We start from the raw sequence: 13,570 nt of genomic DNA, 5'->3' as shown, positions 1-13,570 counted from the left end.
ATTTTTTTTGAAAATCTGGACCCTTAGGTTAAGGTCCTTTATACCTCTTTTCAATTAATTCCAATTGCACATTAGAAATTTCTTTTTGAATTTCTGTTTTAGGGGAAACTATTTTAGACACTAGGAGGATTTTTATATCCAAAAATATCTCAATTTTGAATTACCTCCCTCTAGACAATTTCTCTCTCCAGGGCCAAAATAGGGTAAAACAAGATCTTTCTTTTATTTCAGAGAGGGGAATAATTATAAGATCAGAAGAGGAGGTTCTTACACCTGCACACCTCAAAAGCTGGAGGGAGGAATCTTACATCTTACATCTTTTTGAATCATGATTTATATTGTAAAGACTCGAATTCTATGTGACCAATCACATCCTCAAGCAAAGGGCAAAGACCTTATGGAAGATCAAGAGAGGCTAATGGAGATGAAGAGGATGATGACGATGAAGTGGTAAAAGTGCCAGATAAAGATTCCATGAATGAAGAGGAAGAAGCAAATGCAAGAGGGAAAGAAGATGACAAGGATACTATCACTACATTAGAGTATGTTAATAGAAATTCTGAGGATAACATTCGGCCCATCGAGACAATCCCAAAAATTAACGAAGTAGATCATGTTGCAACACAGGAAGGCTACTCTTTTACTCATGATTGACTAGTTTTATTATTAAATAGTTGGATTACTACTGTAGATGATTTGGTTATGGGTGCTGGCAAAGTGAAGTGCGAAATGCACCATTTTTATATCATAATCCACCTGACCTAAGTGTTTTTGTGAGACCCCCCGTCCCCTCCGCGTGATGCCCTCCCTATGGGGTGCCGACAGAAATAGCGTCGGCCTCTTACGCGCGGGGCAGGGATTCACACTCGGGGCCTCGCCCACGGATGTCCGGACAAGAGACTAGCCCGGTGGTTCCTCCGGAACCGACGAACCTGGAAAAACTTCCCTCGCTCGGAAGACACCGACAATTCCACCAGGAAAATCATCTAATGGGTCAAGGTCTTAACTAACCAAACTGATCCGACCAAACCCATAAGTCACATGGTCAGATCAAGGAAGAGACTTGCACTTGGTCCATAGAATCATCACTTCCCCCCCCCTTAAGCGAGGCAAAGCCGGTGATTCTTTTCCACATAACAAGGGTCTCCCTAGGACTTAATCTAACTAACGTAACTTAATCGTATCTATCTGTATCGCAGGAATCCCCCGATCCAGCCTAACCGACCCATGGGTTAGCCAACCGCCCTAGCCAACCAGCCCAACGGCCCATGGGTTAGCCAACCGCCCTAGCCAACTGCCCAACCACTGTATTGGTGGGATTCCTTTATATAAAAATTTGGTTATATTTTATCTGGGTACTAAGGAAAAGAGTTCCCATGCCCCCTAGCATGCGCTTCACGCAAAATTCAAGGTAGACAAACCACTTACACACCTAATATGAAGTTTTCTTTTTAACAGATTCGGTTGTCTTTAAAACAATCTTTCAATGAAACCATAGTATTACTGATTATAATCCTCCAAAATATCCAGTCCATTGTTTTACAAAAATTATCATCTGGACTCTCCCGTTGAAGACCAGCTGGTCAACCAACGAGATTCAATATCAAAATCCAGTTCATAAAAATAATTCCTTTCCAATTCATCCATATCTTCCTCGACATATGCATGGGTGTCCTAGCAATCGCTCGCAAGCCTGTGCATCACCTGGTCAGAACCCTCTAGGATCCTACTTAGGTGTCCTAGCACTTTACTCGGGGGGACTGCTTCGTCGGTCCTCGCCCATCGTATCGGCGGAAGCGCACCATTTTTAACCATACCGAGGCTGGTCAAGACCTCGGCAGGCTTTGCCGCAAGCGATGTCCTTTGATGACTCCCCGCCAGTTGTTGCAACAACGAATCTCTCCTTAGTCTTAAATCACAAGCCAAATGCTTCCTTCAGCATTCTGGCGTAAAACAGTCCTTAAAAAAATTCTAACTTTATGAAATTCATTCCTTCCTGACCACAATAGAATTAAGAAATAGTTCTATACAAGAATAACGAGATTTTATAAAAACACGCTTCTTCCAATAATCCAATTTTGAGTATATATCAATTTGTTGATTTATCCACATATAAATATCTTAAAATATTCTTTCCACCAATTTGATCTTCAACATTAGTATACCCTAATTTCTTATGTGAAATTATGATGAAAACTCTTCTTTTAACATCAAAATATCCATATTTTGGAATATGCCAAAAATTCCTCTTTTAACATTTAAATATTTGAATCTTGAATATCATGGGGATTCCTCTTTTTACAACTAATTTCTTGTGCATAAAAATAAATTTATAAAAAAATCCTCTTTTCTCTTAATTAAAGAAAGTTCTTACTGCTTCGAGGAATGTAGTCTAGAATCTCGATGTGAACTTAGGATCTCTGTCACTTACTATCCTTTTGGGTAAGCCATACAATCTGAAGATCTCCTTGAGGAAAACTCTGGCAACATCCACTACAGTGTAGGTTTCTTTCACTAGAATCAGATGGGCAACTTTGGTTAGTTTGTCAACTACCACAAAAATGGAGTTGTAACTTGATTGCACTTAAGGTAGTCCAGTGACAAAATCCATACTGATACATTCCCACTTCATGTGTGGAATGTCTAGGGGCTGCAGCTTTTCTGGCATCTTGACTCTCTTTGCCTTGACTCTGAGACACATTAAGCATTGTCGCACATGATCAAGTGCATCCTTTTTGAGTCCTGGCCAAAAGAAGCTTTTCTTCACAGACATGTAGGTTTTTATAAACCTTGGATGTCTAGCTATCAGGCTATCATGGGCTTCTCTTAGAATCTTTCCCTTTATCCCCTCATCATTGGGAATGCATAGCCAATTATTATAATACATGCATCCTTCATCCAATTTGTACCCAAGAACTTGACTCATTTCCTGTGAGTAGTCTTGCATCAGAAGGGTAGCAATGGGGGCAAAGAATTTGCCCTGCATGATTCTCTCCCTTGCTTCCCTGATCAATGGATTTGACACCAATGTTATTGCAAGCAAGGAGGCTTTTCTACTGAGCGCATCAACTACCACATTTTCTTTCCCTAGCTGATACTTAATTTCAGAATCGAATTCGTGCAGGGTCTGCATCCATCTTCTTTGACGCATGTTGAGATCCCTTTGGGTGAAGATCCACTTCAGACTTTGATGATCTGTCATCATCAAGGTGAATCTCTGTCCCAAAAGATAATGTCTCCACAACTTCAGAGCATAAACTATTGAGAGTAACTCCAAGTCATGGACATCATAATTTCTCTCATGTGTTCTGAGCTTTCTGGATTCATAAGCTACTGCATGACCTTCCTGCATAAGAGCACCGCCTAAGGCAAAACCACTGGCATCTGTAACTACCTCAAAAGGTTTAGAAAAATCTGGCAACTTAAGGACATGGTTGGTTACTAGGGTTGTCTTCAACTTATCAAAGGCACTCTGACACATAGCAATCCACTGAAATAGAGTACTCTTCTTGAGAAGGTTAGTTAAAGGGGATGCTATTTGAGCATACCTGGGTATAAAGATTCTATACCATTAGGTTAATCCCAAGAATCCTCTGGCTTCTTTCACTGTCTTGGGCTCTGACTAAACTACGACTGCTTGGATTTTTGCAGGGTAATCTCATCTTTAGACACTATGAATCCCAAGTATTCCACCTGGTCAACAGAGAAAGAACACTTTCTCTTTTTTACAAAGAGTTGGTGCTTCCTTAGGATTTCCAAGACCTTGCGCACATGATCTTCATGATCTGCAGCATTCTTCGAGTATACTAAGATGTCATCAAAGAAGACCAGAACAAAATCATCCAAGTATTCTCTGAGAATATCCTACATGAGATGGTTAAACGTCCTTGGGGCATTAGTCAATCCAAATGGCATGACTGTGAACTCATAATGCCCATAGCGAGTATTGATTGCTATCTTTGGGATGTCTTGTTTCTTGATACCCGGATTTGAGATCTATCTTTGTGAACATTTAGGTTCCATTTAATCGATCCAAAAGTTCATCAATCCTAGGGATAGGATACTTATTTTTAATTGGTTAACTGATTCAATCCTCTGTAATCAATACAGAGTCTTAACGTTCCATCTTTCTTCTTCTAAAAGAGAATGGGCGCACCCCAAGGTGAAACATTGGGCCTCACGAATCCTTGCTCTAGTAATTTTCTTAACTGCTCCTAAAGTTCTATGGCTTCTGGAACTGGCATTTTGTAAGCACACTGGGCTACTGGCTGAGCTCCGGGGGTTAAGTCGATCTCATGATCTACTTCGCGAGTCGGAGGCATCTCAGTCAGCTCTTCTGGGAACACATCGGCATACTCACTTAACCACTCTAGTTCTTTAGCCTTGCATTTTATGTCTACTGGATTCATCTTAACAACATAAACAGTTGCCTCTTTTTGAGTCCCTTTAACAATTTAGAAGCTTTGACTAATTGCAGCACTGGGGATCCGAAAATTCCAGTTCCTTGAACTTTATTCCCGTGAAGGTCAAGGAAAGAGATGGTTCCATTGTGACAGTGAATGTCAGCTTGATTCTTATGGAGCCAATCCATTCCAAGGATTCCATCATAGATTCCCAAGGGTAGGACTTTGAACTGGTAATCTGTTACGTTCCCATCTAGATTAAACTAAATAGGGTCTGTCTCAAGGTGTGTGAAAAGAATCTTTCCACTAGCCAATTCCACTTGCATAGGTTTCCCTGATTTTTGATTTAGGACTACCTTACGTAGACATCCTCGGAAAATAAAAGAATGAGTATTGTGCCTGAATCAATTAAAAGCTTTAATTTCTTACCCTGGTACTCTGTTAGAATCTGGAGGACTGAGAATTGACGATTCTACCCCTGATGCTCAATGGCGGCATAGATATGTCCTTTTTCTTCCTCCACTTCCTCAGCTATAGTGACGACTCTAGCTGCACTCTGAGATGGAACTCTCTCTCTTTGGTTTCCCCAATTCTGGGAGGGAGTTCTGAGACTACTTTACATGGAGGCTGCAAGTTGAGCTGGCACTCTTCTGGGGTTGCCCTGATTTTGGCGCGTGGGGACCCTGATTGGGGACTGATACGAAGGAGTTTGTCTCTGAACTCTGGGACCTTGGTTTCCTTGGCCCATAGAAGGAGCTGGGCAATCCTTGAGCTGGTGCCCAAACCCTTGACAACCGAAACACTTGTTTTCACTTCGAAGCTCTTCCCTCTGCATTCTAGAAAGAGCCGAAGTTCCTGAAAAAGAGCTTCGCACGGAAAAGGTATTCCTTAATTTCTGAAACTTCCTGTCTCCTGATTCTGATTGGGACCTTGGTGTCTCTTTGGAGGCGGAAGGTTGGAAGAGCTTCTCGGTGTTTGGAACCTCTTGAAGGATGAGGGAGATAGCTTTGGCGAGACCTTAATAATAAAGACTTTGGCGAAGTCCTTCGCCATCCTTACTGCTTCAGCCCCATGGAAACTGGCTTGGCATTCTTGACCAGGGTGTCCAAAGGTTCGTTCATTCCTCGAAGAATAAACTTGGCCATGAGTTGCTCTCGCCCAGCAGCGAGTACTTGAGAAGAAGAGCGAATGCCTGGTGATATTCTTCAATAGTTTTGCTCCCCTGGTTTAATTCTAAGAATTCATTCATCTTGGTTTCCAAAAATCCGGGGGGACAAAAATCTCTTCCTTAATTAAGTCTTGAGATCATTCCAGGTCTGGGTGTTCCTATCCAAATGGTTGGTCTTGCAATGGTTTCTCCATGCCACCCTGGCTGTTTCCACTATCTTCAGCCTTGCAAAAGTATTTTGCTCCTCTCGTTGTATCCAGTAACATCAAAGTATTCTTCCATTGCTTCGATCCACTTCTCCACAGCCTCGCCTAAGTTCTCCCCTTCACCCTTGAAGGGACCTAACTGAGATCTATGAAGGGCTTTGCGAACATCGGGATCAAGTTCTTCCTCATTTGTGAGAGGATCTGGCTGTCGACCATGGTTCGTGCGCCTCACAATTCTGCCAAAAATGATACATTATTAAAATATATTTTTTTGGATTTCATCAACGAGATCCTAAGACTTAAGAGGTTCAGAAAATATAATTTCTTAAACAAGATAATCGATCTTATTGGAAATCTACGACATATGTCCGAGGAATAGATCTCGTTTCTTCAATTCATCATATAATAAACAATCACTTATATAACTGGGAATTTTCCACCAAACATTTCTTTATTTATATAAAGGTTGCAATATGTACATAGAGCAACATGGCTCCATAAAATCAAAACCTTTGTGGTATAAGCATGAGACGGCAAAGGGTCTCCCTAGGACTTAATCTAACTAACGTAACTTAATCGTATCTATCTGTATCGTCGCATAGGAATCCCCCGATCCAGCCTAACCCCAACTGGACCATGGGTTAGCCAACCGCCCCAACCACTGTATTGGTGGGATCCTTTATATAAAAATTTGGTTTTATTTTATCCCACGTACCGAGGAAAAGAGTTCCCAGGCCCCCTAGCTGGCTCTTCAAGCAAAATTCAACGTAGACACACCACTTACACACCCAATATGAAATTGCCTTTTTAATAGATTTGGTTGTCTTTAAAACAGTCTTTCAATGAAACCATAGTATTACTGATCATAATCCTCCAAAATATGCAGTCCATTGTTTTACAAAAATTATCATCCGAACTCTCCGTTGAAGACCAGCTGGTCAACCAACGAGATCCAATATCAAAATCTAGTTCACAAAAATAATTCCTTTCCAATTCATCCATATCTTCCTCGACATTCTGGCGTAAAACAGTCCTTAAAAAAATAATTATGCATAAATACAAAAAAGTATTTTTCATGAATATGATAAAAATCATTCTTTTTTGTATAAAATATCTAAACCTTTTCAAAATTATTAGTATAATCCTCTTTCAATTTAAAATGAGTTAAAGTAAATTTTCCTACTCATAATCAACCTAAAAGAATTAACCATTATTCTTTTCTATCCTTTTTCTAAGGATCTAGGCATCCTTTTTCTAAGGATCTAGGCATAAAGATGATTAATCTTTACAAGAGAGAGAGATTTTCTTAAAGAAAATATTATAATTAAGCATAAAGATTAACATAATTCTAATTAGACATTATAAATCTTTGGAAAGCTTGATTTGAAGAAAGAACCATTACTTTGAAAGCTTCTCAAGCTTTAGGGGGTTTGAGAAGAAGAAAATCATTGATATAATTGAAAAAAAAACCATAAAATAGGATTACCTCTAAGTTTGGCTTGATTCTTTGATTAGCAGTGATGCCCCCAAGCAAGTCCTTGGCCACCACGAGAGAGAGAGAGAGAGAGAGAGAGAGAGAGAGAGCAATCTCCAAGAGATGTTGGAGGAGAGAGAAGTTGAAGCTCCAAAGAGGAGGTAATTTAAGGGATACTAGAAATATGCTAATTTTTAAGATAATACTGGCATGGTATAACTCACAGATGAAAATACAAAGGAATGAGGGTCTATTTATAGGTGAGCACTAACCAAGGCCAACTGGGTTCTAGAGCTTTCCAGCTTTAGTTTGACCCGATTTGGACAAGATTTGGATCGATTTGGCTCCCTTTTTTATCCAGTTTGCTCTAAGAGAGAGGAGAGATTAAAATATCACATTTTTTTGAATTTAAATACCCAAGTAATGATGAAGAAAAAGGTTCCTATTTGATGGGGCTCCCCCTCCTTACCAATGTGTCAAAAACTCATCATTTCTCTTAAATATCTCATTTTTTTACTAATATACCTTAATTTTTAACTAATAAACCTTGTACTTAGTCAACTCTTTATCTTATGTGAGCATTTACTCATTTTTGGTATTTTCTTTTATTCTTTGGATTTATCTCATCCTAACACTTGGATTAATCCTATTGGCCCATTGGAACCTTAATTGGACCATAATCCAAAAATTTCTCAAATGTGGACCCTTCGGCTAAGACTTTTAATACACATATTCAATTGATTCTTAATGCACATTGGAGAATTTATTTTGAACTTCTGTTTCAGGGAAATATATCTTAGATATTAGGAGAATTTTTATATCAAAAAATATCTCAATATTGAATTACCTATCACCAATTTGATCTTCAACATTAGTATACCCTAATTTCTTATGTGAAATTATGGTGAAAACTCTTCTTTTAATATCAAAATATCCATATTTTGGAATATGCCAAAAATTCCTCTTTTAACATTTAAATGTTTGAATATCGAATATCATGGGGATTCCTCTTTTTACAACTAAATTCTTATGCATAAATACAAAAAAGTATTTTTTCATGAACATGATAAAAATCATTCTTTTTGTATAAAATATCTAAACCTAGAATATGGTAGGAATCCCTCTTTTAGTATTATGCATAGAAATAAGATATCTATTTTTTCCAAAAAAAATTTACCATAGCTTCACTGCAATTATTAATAATATTCAATTTTCTAATTGAATGAAAACTTGTAATGAAAATATGATAGAAACTCTTCTTTTAGACTTAAAATTAAATTATGTATACTTAGCATAATTATAACCATAATTATAAGCATAATTATGATTATTTTTCTTGATTAAACTAAATTAACCATTCTTAATTTCCAAAATTATTAGTATAATCCTCTTTCAATTTAGAATGAGTTAAAGTAATTTTTTCTACTCATAATCAACCTAAAAGAATTAACCATTATTTTTTTCTAAATTAAGAATCATGAAAATATCAATCCTCATTCTCTAGCTCATCAAGCCAAGAGATTAAATTGAAACAAGAGATTATTATTGAAATTCATCCTTTTTCTAAGGATCTAGCCATAAAGATGATTAATCTTTACAAGAGAGAGATTTTCTTAAAGAAAACATTATAATTAAGCATAAATATTAACATAATTCTAATTAGACATTATAAATCTTTGGAAAGCTTGATTTGAAGAAAGAACCATTACTTTGAAAGCTTCTCAAGCTTTAGAGGGGTTGAGAAGAAGAAAATCATTGAGATAATTGAAAAAAAAACCATAAAAATAGGATTACCTCTAAGTTTGGCTTGATTCTTTGATTAGCAGTGATGCCCCCAAGCAAGTCCTTGGCCACCAAGAGAGAGAGAGCAATCTCCAAGAGATGTTGGAGGAGAGAGAAGCTCCAAGCTCCAAAGAGAAGAGGCAATTTAAGGGATAATAAAAATATGCTAATTTTTAAGATAATACTAGCATGGTATAGCTCAAAGATAAAAAATACAAAGGAATGAGGGTCTATTTATAGGTGAGGGAGGCCACTAACCAAGTCCAACTAGGTTCTAGAGCTTTCCAGCTTTAGTTTGACTCAATTTGGACAAGATTTGGATCAGTTTGGCTCCCTTTTTGATCCAGTTTGCTCCGGGAGAGATAAAAATATCACATTTTTTTGAATTAAAAAATCCAAGTAATGATGAAGAAAAAGGCGCCTACTTGATGGGGCTTCCCTTCCTTAAACCAAGGTGTCAAAAATTCATCATTTCTCTTAAATATCTCATTTTTTTACTAATATACCTTAATTTTTAACTAATAAACCTTGTACTTAGTCAACTCTTCATCTTATGTGAGCATTTACTCATTTTTAGAAATTTTCTTTTATTCTTTGGATTTATCTCATCCCAACACTTGGATTAATCCTATTGGTCCATTGGAACCTTAATTGGACCTCAATCCAAAAATTTCTGAAATGTGGACCCTTAGGCTAAGACCTTTAATACACATATTTAATTGATTCCTAATGCACATTGGAGAATTTATTTTGAACTTCTGTTTCAAGGAAATATATCTTAGATATTAGGAGATTTTTTATATCCAAAAATATCTCAATATTAAATTACCTCTCTCTAGAATATTTCTTCTCTCTAGGCAAGGGAAAACAATATTTTCTTGCATTCTGAAATAGGGGATGATTACAGGGGATTGAGGTGAAAGCTTATTCATTATTTAGGGGCTGAGGAGGAATCTTACGGTTTTGACACCAATCCAAATGAATTTGCTCAGTATGATTTTACGAAATATTGATGACAATATAATGTATATGTGTAGTGAATGTACTTACAAAATTTATGCTTGTAGGAGTATCTCATGGTATGATAAGTACACCAGTCCTCGATATTCCAAACATGTTGCAACATCAAAGTGCAAGTTTCTCTACGCTTGTAGAAACCTTAGCGCTCATCACAAATGTACATCAATTATGCATCACATGTGTAATGAAAATAAATGTGTGTATTTTATATCGTGTAATGACAAATTAATGTGTAACTCTTGTCAACATGGTGTAGCAAGATATTTTTTCAAAGATGAGAGCATTTGTAGGGGATCCTTTCAAGATAGGCCATGCAATTCAAAACCAGAAGAGTCCAGAGGAGCTAGCACGTCTTCAAGATATATTGCAAAGTGTCAAAGAGACAAACCGGACCTTTAATATTAAAGGTTTCAATACAAGCACATGATGTGATTTTATTGTAGTGAGGTTGCTCATATGAGGTTGTGTTTATGTCTTCCGTGATGATGTTATCTCACCATGGAATGTCTGTACATGTAAGTGATCAAGAGAAAATTTTCAACAAATGTTATGACCTTACCTATTATTATGTTTACGTTGGGCACCAATTCTCATGTTTTCACGATGTCATGTAGATGGAGACGATCCTTTATTGCTCAAGATTTGTGAGACCATCCTTGACAATAATGGCTCCCTTATTGTCATTGGTACTATGTATCAAGTCATAACCATGATAGGGAAGGTTGAACAATTTGGCTTTGTATTGGACATCGTGTTGAAACAACAAAGATTGGAAAGCTATTTGGACAAGAGGTGAGAAACACTAACCATAGAGGTGCTTATGATTCTCATAAAAGGTTGCCATTAAACAACACTTTCCATTACAATTACTCTTCTGATACTCTTGTGCAGACACATATCCGTGTTGCTATTATCTTCATGAGCATAGTTGGAATAAACTATGCTCATGTATTTTAATGGTGATGTACATGAAGCTCAAGCATCTTTAGCAAGACACCATCATGGCTCCCGTGGATGTTGAGTTATCGGGTTGCGGTGTACTCTCTTTTTCTTTTGGTGCTTTGTATTCTTTTGTCATGGTAGCTCAGGGAACTAGGATCCTGTGTTAATAGGAGTGGTAGTCGATGATGGTGAGGATACAAAGATGGTGAACCAAAGAAGAAGTTATGGGTAGGTGGATTAGTCATGAAGCACAGTTATTCGAGTAAAGCGGGGTTTTTTAAGAAAATCCAAGCGATGGGTTGTACCATTAACCAAGCTTGCACCCACCATGGTCCCTCCCATCCATATATGTACTTGGATGGTTGTCGATGATGATGAGTCTTTACATGGTATGTGCGCATAGGACAGATCCCAGTGAGAATTGTAGGTGTTGTGCATGGGCGAGGGAAAAAGGTGTGCCCATGGACCTAATCACCTAGATATTCCTAATCACCTAGAGACTCTCTTTTTTTGGGGTCCTCATGTGGATGAGGACTTACATGTGTTTATTGGTCAGCACCCCTAAAGAGGGTTTTGTACTGAGTGGCCCAATTGGTGAGATTTGTGAGCTTACCTTTGAGTTTATCCTTGAGTGGTTGGATAAGTGCTGACGTTTGTAGCACTGCCCCTTGGTTCAATAGACTTGAGGGGCATGGCAGAGCATCGTGGACAAGGCTCTTGTGGTTGAAAGCGCTGGGAAAATTGAGGTTTTGAGTGCCCATGGGTTGGGTATGGGAAAGTTCATAGGATTAAGTTGATGAAGAGGGAACTTGCTTGCATGTTGGTTGCTAAACCATCTTTGTTTGATTGGACAGGTACTGGCTTTGTTGGTGTGGTTTAGACCAACTATTGAGGGGGTATGCCGTGGGAGCCAAATGATGGAGTTGCCATCATGGAAGCCTTGAGCTTCTAATAGGCGCTTGGGTACCCATCGTTTCTGAGTGATAAAAGTCCGTGGGTTATCGAGGCTTCCGGGTGTTTGTCGATGAGGCTTTGAGCTAGAAGTAGGTTGTCAACACGGAGGATAGGCTTTTGATTGTGGCTTGGGAGCCACATGTTTGTGTTGCCTTCATAGAAGCCTTGAGCTTGGAGTAGATTGGTAGGCACCCAATGTGGTTGGCTTCGTTGTGCTTGGGGTCGCCTAACCCGTGGTTGTGGGACCTTGCGGCTTCCCAAGGAGTTGTTGTGGGTGGATAAGCACAAGCGGTGTTTTTGGGTAGCCAAAGGCAAGTGTTACCTTCATAGAAGCCTTGAGCTTGTAACAGGAAGTCGAGGACTAGCCAACATTGAAGCCTTGGCTTGGGGGTGGTTTTTGTTGGCTTAATTGGCTTCTTGTTTTGTTAACCACATATTGGTTAACACATTTATCTGACAACTATGTCCGTACACTTATGTAATGGGAACCAGAACTATATATTGTAAATCCTGTCACTTGATGAGGGAAACGCCCTAAAGATGCTCCCAAGTATTGAGCTTCAAAGGATAGACAGGAGGATCTTGGTCAGTTGGCCAAACCATAGAGAAAAGCCTTGTAACCATATTTTGGGTGTCTCGGGTCACTTACTCCCGGCGGGGCAGCCTAGTGGAAAAAGGCTTGGAACTATAAAAGCCAATTTCTCTTGTTTGTGACTCATTCTCCCATCTGTGAACTAGAGGTGGAGTGTTCTCTCTCTCTCTCTCTCTCTCTCTCTCTCTCTCTCTCTCTCTCTCTTGCAACTCTAATCTAGCATGTGTGGTGTGCTTAGGGTTAGGCTTTGGGAGTGATTAGTGCTAATCACTTGAGAGAGCTTGTATCACCTGTTGGATTAGAGCAACCACCTTGGTGTGACAACAACAAGTGCAAGAGGACGATGGTGACAAGCAGCTACGGTGGAGCTCTTGAGGCTAGCGCAAGCTCGATGGATAGGCAAATTCCCACAACATGTTAGGGTAGGGTTTCCTTAACACTTGATCTTGGGTTTGAGAGATGGCCATTTGGGGATCCAACGTTCTGTGTAGCCATCATGGAATCCCTGAGTGCGGTAAGAAGATGCTTAGGCACCCACCATTGATTGCCATGATAAAGGTAAGAAGTCAAGGTGCTTACGGTGTGGGTGGTCAAGGATGTGGAGTTAAGAGGGATTGTTCACGAGACGAAACTTGATTGTCAATTTTGGATGGTGTCGACAGTGGCCTTTCGACCGGCTTTGGTGAGGCATCGGGTGTGGGAATAGTGGAGACTACTAGTGATGAGAATATTTTTGCCATTGATTTCCATGGTGGTGTCCGTTTCTTCGTGCCAAGAATTGATTTGGCAGTGAGTGGCATCAATCCATTCTCTTCCAATGATAATCTGGCCTTGGAGTGCTTTTTTATCTATGACATGAAATCTGCACTCCAACCGGTTATTTCCTATAAAATTTTTAGGAATGAAATACCCAACACTCATTAAATGCATTTCATGTGAAATTTGAATGTAAGTGTTTTCTTGTTTAAGTGTGGGTTTTCCAAGAGTTTTCCACGTCTCCAAGGATATGAGATTAGTGTGGTTGCCACC

This window comes from Cibotium barometz, chromosome 40, assembly GCF_041138505.1.
Source record: "Cibotium barometz isolate CiBa-2024 chromosome 40, ASM4113850v1, whole genome shotgun sequence".
Lineage (NCBI taxonomy): Eukaryota > Viridiplantae > Streptophyta > Polypodiopsida > Cyatheales > Cibotiaceae > Cibotium > Cibotium barometz.
The sequence above is the reverse complement of the archived record's forward strand: the minus strand, read 5'-3'. Positions refer to the sequence as shown.